The sequence below is a fragment of the Daphnia magna genome, linkage group LG10 (assembly GCF_020631705.1).
Source record: "Daphnia magna isolate NIES linkage group LG10, ASM2063170v1.1, whole genome shotgun sequence".
Taxonomy (NCBI): Eukaryota; Metazoa; Arthropoda; class Branchiopoda; order Diplostraca; family Daphniidae; genus Daphnia; species Daphnia magna.
In genome coordinates, this window is record NC_059191.1 from 2,590,187 (window position 1) to 2,604,067 (window position 13,881).

The following is a 13,881-nucleotide window of genomic DNA, read 5'->3' on the forward strand; positions in this document are numbered from 1 at the left end:
GGAAATGGTGCAATTTAACTATCGCGAAACGAGTTTCGTTCGAAAACTAAAAAGCTAAAAATGGTTAACCCAACATAAATGTTTCTTTTCTTACGACGTCAGAGGGAAGAAACAGCCAAACATGCTATAGGGCTAACGCATCAAATTCTATTTGGAATACACTTGGCTTGGTATATAAAGCTCAGCTAAAAGGGAATGTTGTTATATGATCTCAACCTTGAGAAGATGAAACGTGCGCTTTTCATGGACAAGCCGTTGCAGGCTAGACCAAGCAACACCGCGATAGACGCAACAGCAGCAAAACAGCAACACTATATCCCTGCAGGTGCAGTAAATATAAACTCGATTGAAGATAAACTAGAATATGACTGGTCTAGCTGAAGGGCAGCTACGTTAATGATATACATGTACGTCGAATGAATTCAGTCGAACGGAAAACACTCGCAGGGAAGGTGATTTGATTTCAACGACGTTTTTATTTAATCAGGTCCGCGGGAGGTTTGCCGACGTTCGGATAGTACGTGCCACGCCACCACACCATCGAAATGGCCGTTTGAGCCCGCCAGCCGCGCGCCGATTCCCGCTATTATTTTTTAGTTGGCCTCAGGTTTCATCCACTTGATTTCAATGGAGGCGGACAGCATATGAAGACGGATGATTCACTGCTTTTCGTCAACAGGAAAATAAATGAGAAAAAAAAAATAATAATAATAATATAATTTATAAATAAAATCAAACAAAAAACAAAAAAGCTTTAGTCTCTAAAAGACTTTCATTGTTTCAACTTATTGTCACCCGCACCGAATTGCCGTCTTCTTTTTGTCTTATCGTCACAGCTAAATTGGTTATTCTGAGTATTGCTAATGAGCAACCCCCAGGTGTTGTTAGCTGGACGCGCATCATTGAAGCGTTCGAATAACGACACAAAAATAAGAAGAAAAAAAAAAAAAAAACTTAACAGAAAAGTTGTCGGACGAGGCTGGAGGGTCTCTCTTGTCCTTTCTAGCAAACTCATTTGCATTTTGGAACTCTACCACCATTATTACAAAAGGGTGGCCCGGTGTAAAAAAAAAAAAAATCTGTATAAAATAAAATAAAGTTCGGTTTGATGCGTGAGCTAAACCGAAAGCTTTTTTTTTTCCCCTCTTATCTTTTTTTCCTTTCTCTACCGGTGCCATTTCCAAGTTCCATTTTATCTCCCATACTTTTCCCACTTATTCCAGGGTTTTCCTATATTTTCCTTCTAGTTCTTTATGTCTAAACTTTTATGCGTTTGAGATGCGCTTCGTTCATTTCGAGCCGGCGCCTCAACATTGTGCGTGTGTACAGAAAATGGTTTTCTTCTCTTGCGCAATCCTCACCAGCACTTCATTGGCACCTTAACCGGTCGGATCAATCGTGGTGATTTATCAGCAGCCGATACCGCACCGCAAGAGCCGTTAAGGAACTGATGGGTCCATTCCAAGTTGTTTTCTTATTCCCCTATACATATACAGTATATATATTTTTTTTCTTCTTCTTCTCCTTCAACTTAAATAACCTTTTGCGTTTTTTTTGGGGGTTGGGGGGGAGGAGGCGGGAGGAGGAGGAATCGTAACGACTAGCTCGCGCGAGCCCAGTCGGTATGCCGCTGTTAAAAAAAAAAAAAGAAAAACTCGCTCGTAAAAATCGAAAAGGCAAAAGGAAAAGTCGAGAAAAAAAAAGAGAAAAAAGGAGATAGAAATAATAGTAAGTTCTCCGTAAACGCGATATCTGATCACGTTCTAAATGGAGGAGGAGTAAAAAAAAAAAAGATTGCGGTCCACCGACAACGTAATATAGGTTTCCTGTCTTCCATGGCCATCGCTTGACGTTTCAAATAAAATCAAGAAGAATGAAACTGAAATCGTTTGTGCTGCAGTTGCCGTGTAGCTTCGTGCGTTGCGCTCATTGCGGAGCTCTTGATCTTGTCAATTTTCTACTTGCACTTTCTTTTCTCTTTATTGCTCTCGGCATCGCCTTTTTCTCTCGCTCTTTTCTGAGATGTTTTCATGATTCGAGCGAGATTCTATATTGCGTGAAAGAAAATGGCACCGATGGCCTCGGGGACTAAAAAGACAAAAGTCGGCGTCAAACGAGTTTTCACCTTGAACGAAAAGCCCCGAAAAATGAGGAAAAACAAAACCAAACAACAACAGAAAAACACAATTACGTTAGCAACAATAATAAAGAGAGGAAAGGTGAATAATGATTGAAGCTGGAACACACAGCAAAAGGGCGGAAAATAATAAGAGCGAAACGGGGAGAAGAAACAAAACTAGGGAGCTACGCGAATGAGACATTGAGGGTCTCGAAAGTGCAGGAAGTCTGCGACGTTTGCTGCCGTTGCTTTCAATGACGCTCCCACTTTTTTCGTTTAGTAGCAACTCGATAAACGAACTAAAAGAGAGAGAGAGAGACAGAGGGAAAAGAGACAGTTAAACCGAATAGCTTAGACCCTGAAAACTGGATCTCTCTCTTTTTTCTTTCTTTCATTTCGTTGAATCACTTGATTTCTTAGATTCGGGTTGGTTTTTTGTTTTTTCCCACATCTTCTCGTCTCGGTTGTTATTTCATTAAAAATGTGTGCTGCGTATGTCGATCAGCCTTGTGACCTGCTGCATTAGAACGTTCGACTTGTTTTTGTTTTTTGTTTTTTTTTTTTAACTTTTGTTTCTTACTTCCACATAGTCATTTAAAAAATTTCTTCTTGTTTTGTTTTGTTTTTACATTTGATCTTCTTGTATTATCTTCATTCTCCTTGTTTTGCTTTTTCTTATAAGGCTGCTGGCGTCCTATCCGGCTCGATCCCGCCCAAATGATGGCATCTACGGCGGGCCGCTCGTTGTGCCCCTCTTATCTGTGAAAGTAGATCTTGTGTTTGTCCGCTGTGCCTGTGTGTGTGTGCCGAATCTCCTATACGTGTGTGAATACATTAACTTTTATGGGGGCCCCACAACTCTACCCACAGGCTCAGAGGTCTCTTTGAAGCCGTGTGACCCTGCGTACACCCCGTTTTTGGGAAACCTGCGGAGAGAAAGATATATATATACAGGCACAGTCTTGTTTTTTTCATTCTACCCGCTACACAACACGCGCGCTCGCCTCTTTTCCACCGTTTTTTTGGTTTTGTTTTTCTTCTTGTTGTAATGAGATTGTAATGAACGATACGCCTGAAAGCAACAACAAAAAAGATGAGGGGAAGAAAACAAAAAAAGGGGGCCAAACTCACGGAGATTACACGTCCGTTCTCGCTAATGAAGTAGATCCATTTTTCATGTAAAATTCTCCTCTCCTCTTGTCAGATTGTTGTCGATTAACGCATTCCGAGATTCACGCAGATGTGCCTAGATGGTCGGCTGCCGAAAATGCGCAGATGACACATTTGATAAGGTAAGGCAAAAATCTAAAAGCTGAAAGAAAAATCGTGCATTTGCGTTTTTGTTGTTTGTTTGTTTTTTGTTTGGTTTTTAGCCTCTTTGATTATTTCTGCTTTTAGTTTACTTTTGTTTTCTTCTCTTGATAGCAGATACAGCAGATCGTATGTAAATGTTTCACGCCGACGGGAGGAAACCTCGGCCGTCTGGATAGCGGATGAAAGGGTTAAATGCCGCAGTCGGTTTTCCTCGATACGTTATTACAAAGTTGAATTAGAAGCCAAATTTATTTGAATCAAATGAACAAAACAAAATTCTAAATTACGATGAAGTTGATGGATGAAGTGTGTTGTTCTTTTTATAGCGGGTCGTTAAAAATACAGACACATGTGAATGAAAAAAATGAAAAAAAAAAAAAAAAAGAGGTGGGGGGATGGGAAGCTATAATCCACACACAAGACACGCACACTAAATTTCATCGCCGGCGCTGTGGGTGCAAAAATGCGTAAACAAAAGACGTTCGAAGAGGATGAAGGACTATGTGTGTGAAGGTGAGATCGGTAAAAAGAAACGGACCAATTCTCCTTGCCTGAACGTCGGTATATACTCAAACATACGGCCCGTCGCATTTCTTTTTCGCACTTTATAAACACGAGTCGATCAATCGGAATATCTCGCGTAAGTAGGCTAAACAGCATCTAGATGCGTTTGCCAGCCATCCCTTTTGAAGGTCTACGACGTTTCAATGGCATCCCCACTTGATTGATTGCTGGCCATTGATAAAAAAAAAAAGCCGCATAGATTCACGCTATGCAAATCCAATGACGTATTGACCGCTTTTTCTTCTTCTTAAAGGATGCTTTATACACATATCAAATAAAAAAATATATAGCATGACATCATGATACGGTTGAACAGAAAAAAGAAATACAACCTTGGATTGAGTATCTAACTATCCAACATTAAGAATTCCATCACGGCCCCAGCATCTTCGCGCATCGCTAAATTCAGCCGTTTTTTGGGGGTTTTTTTATTATTTTTTTTTTAAATGTCGAAGTGGTTATATAGCAAAACGACTGTGGTAAAGTGGCAACTATCGGCAGGCCGCACAAGATATTGGAGTCGCAAGAGCGATCGAGCCATTTGTGTATAACAAACGCGAAAGTTTTTACCTTTCCCTTTTTTTGTGTGTGTGTGTGTGTATTTTGTTTACTACGTCGCACCTTTCTCGACGTATTTTTCAATGTCGCTTTCTCGTATACACTTGTCTATATATATATACTATATAAGATGTGCGCACATTGCTGGAACGATGCCCGAGATAGCCACCGACGACGTAACCAACATGGCAAACACTTGCACCACGGCGTCTACAACTTTCCTCCACCATGTCGACAGAGCGAGCGGGGACAGGTTGGAACATAAGACGAGAAAGAGAAGAGAACAATCCACGGTCACGACACATTTCATCGTCAAATGTATAAATGTGTGAAAGGTACCTGGTTAGTAACACGACACCGCACGACTCTGCATTAAAAAAAAAACAAAACAAAACAAAAAACTAACGCGTTTTTGGGCATCAGCGCGAGATGTTTCGTTTTTAACATTGTCAACCGTTTTCGTTGGGAAGGACAAACATTTATGAACGATGGGTCGCAAAGGTGAAATCGCCGTCTCGTTTTTTGTTTGTTTGTTTGTTTGTTTGGTTTTTGGGTCGTGCATCATCGTTGTTATGAAACTTCATAGCCGCACATCTTCGTTCAACCCCTGCGGTAGCCAACGTTCGCGTTGTGTATACGATCCAAATACGTGATGATGTAACGCTGGGGGACGTTGCCAAAATGCTCGTACCGTATAACCCTGTACACATTACAAGGTTCGGGGAAAGAAAAATAAATATGAAATTGAAGACGTGAACGGTCGCCATCGTCGTACAGAGGTTGTTTTCTTTTTGTCTTTTGATTTCTTGCTTTTTAACTGTCTTTGTGTCGCCTATTTGACTTCTCGTATTTTTCAACTATAGTCAAACATCTTTGACCCCTAACAGCCACAAAAGTCATTAGAAGAAGGCAACTTTGAACCGGGTTGTCTCCTTACTTTTCCAATGAACAGGAAAAATGGGTTTTCTCGGAATGGTAAGAAAACCCCCCTTTTTTTCTCTTGTGCTTTGGCTACCTGATGTTTAATTAGCCGTAAGTAAAACAACAAAGGAAGAGTTTGATGGTTATGGAGGGGTTGGGGTGGAAACAAATATGGTAGACAAAGAATAAAAAAAAAAATGATAATAAAGAGGGGGGGATGTTTAAACTGTCGACAACCGAGTAGCTTTTCTGCTTCACTGTCTAAAAGGATTTCAAGTTTCTTCCTCCCTCTTTCCTTTGTTAGTTTTTACCATTTTTTAAAACAGTTTTTTAGTTGTTCTTGTGCGAGTTGTGTTTCGGGCAGGAAAGAAGGCGCGACCCTTCGCCCACACCTTTTGACACATTGCTTGCTCATAAATATATAGGAAAGAAAACCCACCACCAGCAGCACCAGCATCAATAGCCTATATATGTATATATACACACACACATATACACAGCCAACAGTCAAACTGTTAGAGCTACAAGCCCAGAGGATATGGTAAGAAAAAGAAGAATTAAATAAAAAACTTTGAAGTGCTCCGCCCTCGACCAACTTTGGCACTTGGCCCACACTTTTTTTAAAGTGTATATATCCCCCCCTGCTAGTCTGTCTATCTTTTTTTTCTTTCTTCCTGTTGGACTGGTGAAGAAAACACATCTATATATACCGAAAGTACAATGTAGACAATATAAACTACAACAACCCCCCCCCTTATTCTCTAGTACTCTATAGGTGTATCCTCACCTGTGCATTGAGTAGGGGGGAGGGGACCCTTTCTTTTATATTCTTTTTTTTTTTTTTTTTGGGGTCTTTTGCATCTTTGAATTGTTCCAAATCCTCTCGACATCCTTTAACCGAGCCTTTCGTTTCATTTTTTTTTTAGGTGAATAAGTGAAATAATTTATCAGGAAACTGAGCCACCTCCCCCACCACAAAAATCTCCTGGATAAAAAAAAAAAAACGCCCAGCTTTTCCCCCCTTCAGTTCACGACTTTTTTTTTTTTTCCAATGAAAGAAACAAATGGCATCCTCCCATGTAGCGCATCCTGTCAGCCATAAACTTAAAAACCAAAAAGAAAGAAGAAAAAAAAAAAATTGTAAAAATTAAAGAGCTGTATGCTACCAAATCCGATTCAGTTCCAAAAAAGTCGGACCATGTACGAGTCGTTGTGTATATCGAATCGAAAGCAATATCGCATACAAAAAAGCCGAAATGAAAAGCTTTTTTTATTTTATTTTTTTAAATACTTGACTAATAATGGCTTTTAAGAAACGGTTAGAATGTCGTGTTTTCATTGGTTATGGGCTTGTGGCTTATACCAAGTTGCTATTGTTTCTTCATCCTTATGGAACAACCGGCGAGTGCGCTAGTGGGGGGGCCCAAAAAAAAGAAAAAGAAATCATGGAACGTGGCACACTATTCGTTTTTCTGTTGATCGTTTATATATACTGTGCGACCCACTCTCGATGCTATTGCGTCAGAGGGGGCGGATAAATGATGAATCAATTCAAAATGACACCATTGCCAATTTTACCCGAAAGGGGGATCACATTTTTGGGACGTTTTTTTTTTAAATATTTTTCATTGAAATCGTCGTATTGTTTTAGATCTTATATGTTGTATACTTACTAGACGCAAGTACGCAAGTCAAGGTAGTTTAGAGATGGAAAGTAGTCAAACGTAGACAAATAATACAGGACTGCCTGCCATTGTTTATGGTAACGGGCGAACTCGCTTATCTGTTTTCTCTATCTTCGTTTTGCAAAGAAAGCGCACACCTGGGAAAACTAGTTAAAACAAAACAAAAAAGAAAAAAAAAAACAAACGAGATTGTCTCCGCGTGAGCAACCGTTTTAACTGGCACCTCCCCAAACAAAAGTTATCACCTGGCATAGTCCACAAAGAGTAATAATACAATATGTCCTGTACGTATATATACGTATACATATTCGTTCAATGTCTCGTGGTGTCGTCAAGGCTGAGGACCAATAAGAGTCTGGTTTCTTTTTTATTCCCCTTCCACGTTTGTACTTTTAGCAGCGAAAATACTAAAGAGAATTGCCGAGTAAAACTGGGGAGGCAAACTGGGGAAGACTCATGGGGACAAGGTAAAAAGGCAAAAGAGGTAAAGCGAATAGAAGAGCCGACACACTTGGATCATAGCCATAACTCTAAAGAGATTCCTTTTTTGTTTGTTTAATTTGTCTCTTGTTTTTACCTTTTCCGTTTTCTTTTTCTTTCTCTCTCTCTCTCTCTCCCCGTCTCTTTATAAATGTCGGTCTCGATGGTAATTTTAAAACACGCGAAGAAGACGTTTTTGTTTTTTTCCTTTTTTCCTTCGAGTTGTTGAATGTCTCGAAATCCGCAGCTGCGCTCAATGGCAAGAAAAAGGCAGAGCGTTATAGAAGGCAGGGTGAATAATGTTAGACGCGCTTGTTTCATATACCCCCGACCAAAGGAAGGATATACAACTTGCAACCTGGTGGAGTGAATGTGGTGATTACAGACCATGGCACCAGCAGGACGACACGTAGAACGTCTTCCTCATTAGCAAACCAAATATATATTTAAAAAGAAAACGATGCACCAACTGACAGAGGAGGGGCCCAGCTAACGGCAAAAAAGCAAAAACAAAGAAAGAAAAAAGCCATCGCCATCAAGAGGGATTGCCGCATTCAGTTCATCGTACCGTGGAACAAGTCGAGCATCAGACGGTGTCACCATTAAAGTACAGAAACGAATCCTTATCCAGCAGCCGGTTGTTTTAATGGTTTTATTTATTCATTTATTTATGTATTTATTTATTTATTCTTTTGCTTTACCGGTCGACCAATGCCGATCGAAATCGGTTGGCTCTACACCCGCCGGAGATTCAATGCCGATATGCAACACGCGACCTTATTTTGTCCGTGAAATGGATACGTTCATTGCACTCACCGTGCCAGCAGCCGGGCTACGCTGGCAGTCGTCGTCGTTGGAGCGAAACTGCAAACGTAACACGGCTCCAACGAAAACGTCATTCGAATTCTTGCTCGTTTCGTGCTCGCATTTGTGGCTCAGATGGAAATCGAGTGATACGTCGACCGCTTGTCTATCAAAAAACATCGACGTGCTTGACATATTCACGCGCTCGCAGATGCATAAAGCGTGTCCTATAACACGGAAAGGAGATTGAACTTTGTGTATATTTGGGTTACTACATTATACCTTATATGTAAATGTGCCGGCAAATGACCATTTCCCGGCTATTGTCGATCGAGCGTGTAGATTGTAATAGCGTTACGGACGCATATACGCGTGCAACCTATCAACGCGATTACCGAGCCGGTTGTCTATTTTACCCTTTCATATTTTTTCGTTTTTGTTTTTGTCTTTTTTGTTTTGTTTTTTTGCCCAGTTCTGGTTTTTCATGCCAGAAATTGTGTGGCAATAGAAGCGGATAAAATTTAAAGCCCAACGAGCGTTATATGTATTCAAATTTGTGTGAACCGCCATTTGGATTTCCCCACTTCTTCCCTTCTCTTTCTATAAACGCATACATTTACACAGCAGTTTATCTACTTTACTAGCTGCCTTCTTCATTTTTTTTTCTTTTTTGTTGAAGAAAAAAAAAAAAAATAAAAATTAAACAGTTTTGAATTATTCGCGGTACATTCAGCCACTAAATAGACGGCACAGAGTATAATGCACTATCGAAGCGAACAAGTACCGATGGTTGAAAGAAATGGGCGGTTGATTTATCAACTCATCCACCACCTTAAACTAGCAATGAAAAGCTCAATTATGACAACTTCTTACGTAAGCGCACTATTCCGCCAAACGAAAAAGAAAGTAAAGATGAACTTTGAAAAGAAAAAAAAAATGACGAAGGGCCAAAGAAAAAAAAAAAACACGTAACTCAAAAGAGAGAGAGAGAGAGAAAATGATAGCAAATACAAAAGATGAATGAAGCGCGTCGGCTGCGTCTCTTCGGCGCATATCAGTCATTAAGAACACAAGGTAACACAGGGTGGTATATACAGAATATATGGTGGTATGTGGTAACTGGTAAGAGAGAGTCTGACGATATGGCAACGGCTGTTGGTGGTGGAATTGATCGACTCTGCTATACACCACATCCAACGAACAAATACATCGGAGGAGCAGTCGGCGGCGAGAAGATAAAGTGAAACGATTTGCATATTGGCAGCCGACATAACTGCTGTTTCTTTTCTCTGCTGCAAACAGCGGACCGCTCTGTTGTTCTCTTACCGGATCGCGAGGAAGAGCCCGACAGTGTAAGGTGTTTTTTGTTTTGTTTTGTTTTTATCAGAGAAAAGAAGAAGAAGAAGAAAAAAAAAAAAGTGCACAATTGCACCCCATGTTATTTTGAAAACGTCGGTGCTGCCGCCATTAATGCACATTTAGATTTGAACAATTGATGGGCCATCATGTTATGCGTATGCGCCTTGTGCATATACGTATTCTAGTCCACGCATTGATGTGGTGCGATCGATAGGTTTAAACACGAAAGCGGATAATGTCCAATCACATGCACGAAGGAAATAAAGAGAGAAAAGAAAAAATAAATAAAATAAAATAAAATAAAAGAGATAATAGATAAAGAGAGACCTGAGGAGCTATTTGATTATTACAGCCACATCACGCAGGTTTAATCTCTCTCTCTCTCTCTCTTTCATTCTTATCTGTTTTTTTCTTTTTTCTCTTAGTCTCTCTATCTCGTGTTCAAGCTACTATATATCTTCTTTGGCCATCTTTTTCTGTCATGCCGGTTTCGCTCTCATGCCAGTTAGAAGTCTTGGGCGCTGTGAATTAAAGGAGCCACACACAGCAGAAAAAAACCAAAAAAAAAAAACAACACGAAACTTTCACTGGCATTGCAAGCCAGCAAGTCTATTCCCTCCTTTGCCTTTTTAATTATAGTGATCAACAGCTGAATCGAAATCCATTACCAAGTATTCGTGCTGAAGAGTGGCGGTTAGAGCAACACACTGCGTCCAAATCGTCCGTCATCGCGCGCTGTTTTTTCTTTTTTTCCCTCCTTCTCTTCTTTCAACTAGCGGCCCTCTAAGTGCCGAAGTCCACGAACGCAATTTTTTTTTTCACAGGCGGCACGTACAGAAAAATAAAAGAGAGAGAGAGACAGAAAAAAAAAAAAAATCTTATTTACACGGCGCCCAGCTCGAAAGCCGCGAACAAAATATAAAAATAGTATAGGCTATATTTACTGTACAGTTAGTTGGTGTGGTGCAGCTCTTTGAGCCCAAGAGAGCACCTTTTGTACAGTATAAGTGTAAATGGTTTATCTGTTTGGACTTTGATGCTGTTCCAAGCTGGCGGCATGGATCCCCCTCTTCTCTCGATTGTAATACGTGTAGTATAAATAACGACCAGCTCGAGACATTGACCGTTTGGGCCAGATGATATAGCCTCTCGTTCACTTGTTCTGCGAATCTCGTTAATATAAGATAATGACGGGGAAAGGGGGAGATCTCGTTAATTTTTTTTTTGAGCGAGGGAGCTGTTACATCTGATGGCAGTGGGCGAGAAAGATGAAAAGAAAAAGAAAAATAGAAAAAATTTCAAGGTTCTGGTCGGTCCGTCTGGTGGCGCGAGAATGGCCGTGCGTGTGGTAATTCACAATTAATGTGCAAAGAAAGTTGTGTGTGTGTGCTGTGTGCGGTGGGGATCTTGATCGTCAAGTTGATATAAGGAATGCGGATCGGCTATATTTGATGATTGCCATTTCCATTTTTAACGGCCGAAAAGAGAGTCTTTACGTTGAGTGGTAATGAACAACATTGAATGGAGCCAGCGGACGATTTACAACACTCTTGTTTAGAAAGAATAATTATCCTACCTTGTTATCTACTTTGATGAGGATAACGGCAGCAGCCAGATGGATCATCAAACTCTATTTACATTCGGGCTTGTATGTTCTTCTTCTTCTTCTTCTTCTTCTACTTTTTGATCCTTTCTTTTTGGAAACCACCGTCTGTGACGGTATACACTTTATACGTACATTCCCGAAGAACATAATCCGTGACTCTATATATCGCTTTTTGCGACAGTTTTCTTTTATGTCCTTTTCGACTGTAAAAGAACTCCCAATGACCTATTCAACATTTTTCATGGCGCAAAAAGAAAAATAAATAAATAAATAAAGCTTGTCTATATACTAGTCGACGATTTCGCGTATATACAAGAAAGCCGCGAGAAACGGCGAATTTACATACAAAATCGAGGTTAATTTTTAACAGAAGATAAAGAACAGCATCTTCGATTTTAATAAAGAAGTGTAAGGAAAGGATCATTTAAATATTGGATCACCCCCACAGGCGCATCTGCCCACCCGCGGCACCGTCGGGAAACATGAATTTGGGCCTTTCCACCATCGACCCCCCATACCCGACGGCAACCGCGGGTAGACAACAACACACACGGGGGATCAATATTCAAAATGATCCTTTTCTATATAACAACATACTTTTACAATTAAAAACAGAAATAAAACAAACTTCGATAAAAAATAACCCGACGAGCAACTTATATTTAAAAATTCACGCGCGAGACACCGTTAGGCCTATCTCGCGCGGGTAAAACGCCGTTTTACCGAGACCAAACCGGCGGGACTTAAATACCAGTAGTATATATATACGTACGTAGTAGACCAGCAACTCGTGTCGCGAGATTTGTAACGCTTACATAGCCCCACGCGATATCGTATATAAATGTTGCATCAAATAATGTGTGCCATATGCAAAACGATTTCTACATATATATATATTGCCCCCCTTTTGATTTTTCTTTCTAATTTAGTCGATGATTGTAATTTGATGCAGTAATGTATAATGCATACAAGTGCCGCACAATTCCAGCAACAACACACACACACACATACAAAATTGATGATTGTAAGGCCGGATCTGTGCCGCTGCGCTTTCGCCGCCGCTTTTCAATTCATAAATAAAATGTTAAAAACAAAAACAAAAAAACGCAAAAAAGGATAGACGATGTATAGGAGGGGCAACGGTTTTAAGTTGGATGCATCACACGGCGGTAGGCGGCGCGGTATCTTCAACGGGCCGGCAAATCGTCTGTATGTATTGGAGACGTTGACGACGGACCTAACTAGCGGCTCAAATTGATGGAAACGCATTCTGATGCTCGGCGATGAAGTATACACTGACCAATTGAAGGAGATGCCGTTTTTCTTTTTCTTTTTCTTCTTTTTTCTTCTTCCCGAAGGCCGCATGGCGGTCTCTTTCGCAAAACAAGTTGACCTATTTACAATTTCAAAAAAACAGAGTTATATTGCCATGCTAATGAAGAACGAAGCCAATGCCTTTTCAATCTCTTTTCTATTTTTTTATTATTATTATTTTTTTTTACTCTATGATTATTACTTTGTTTTCTTTTTGTGGTGTGTTTTCTGTGTGTGTGTGTGTGTGTGTGTGGCTCGTGTACGTTGTGCGTAACTCTGGGCTCAGGCTGATGGTTATATACGTTTATGGTTGAACGCCATCGTCCGACTCGTTCCACATGCTGACAAGTGAATGGAATTTGCCAGCCTGAAGGCGACTCTCGCGTTGGTATAATCGATTACAAAAAACAAAAAAAAAACAAAAAACAAAAAAAGGGCGACTTCCATATCTATTTATCTACTCTGAATGCCAAATTCGCATGCATCATTTGAACGATGATTCATAGCCGATTCTTAATATCGTTCGGCCACCTAGCTAGTTTTGTTTAGCGCTTGATTTTCATTTTGTTTAAGGGCTGCACTGCTATATACATTAATATATACACACAACACACACGTACTGTACAGCGGAAAAGGAAAAAAAACAAAAACAAAAAAAACGTCCAGAGAGAAGAAACCGACAGTTATTGAAAATTCCTCGAACAAATTTCTCTCAACACTTATTATACTTTCGGCTTAAATAAAACACATTTCCCTCCGCGCGTTACGTCGCTTTGGCTTTGGCTGATGCTCGCAGGTGCATTGGCGGTGGATGCCGTCGCTGACATCGATTTCCATGTCGTAATCAGCGTGCGCATATGCAAATGACGCGACATCATATTTTCTTTACTTTGCATGCTCGTCAGTCGGCTAATGCCTTTGCGGTAATTTTACCAGCTAAACTACCTGCCGACATTCGCTCCTCCTCCTTCCAAAATAATTTTTTTTTTTTTTTTTGTTCTTCCATTTCTATTTTATTTGTCTTCTTTCGGGGCTTTGGCTTATTCTTTTTAACTCCGTGCCACCATGTCGTCTTTGGCCATGCACTATATAATAATCATTCAGTCGCCTATAAAGCTGCATACGACATATGTGGGCATATTAGACGCGTATAGGCT

At 40.3% G+C, this 13,881-nt stretch overlaps 2 long non-coding RNA genes across 2 annotated transcripts; one reads left to right on the plus strand and one right to left on the minus strand.

Annotated features, from left to right (window-relative positions):
* The first annotated feature begins 2,403 nt into the window (after window positions 1-2,403).
* LOC116932778 lies at window positions 2,404-3,680 on the plus strand. The gene is made up of 3 exons (XR_004399713.2): window positions 2,404-2,545; window positions 2,802-3,411; window positions 3,545-3,680. It is a non-coding gene; the product is annotated as an uncharacterized LOC116932778 (long non-coding RNA).
* An 8,654-nt stretch (window positions 3,681-12,334) lies between these two features.
* On the minus strand, window positions 12,335-13,304 carry LOC116931799. The gene is made up of 2 exons (XR_004399169.2): window positions 12,927-13,304; window positions 12,335-12,803 (listed from the first exon to the last, which is right to left on the minus strand). It is a non-coding gene; the product is annotated as an uncharacterized LOC116931799 (long non-coding RNA).
* Between the last annotated feature and the right edge of the window lie 577 nt (window positions 13,305-13,881).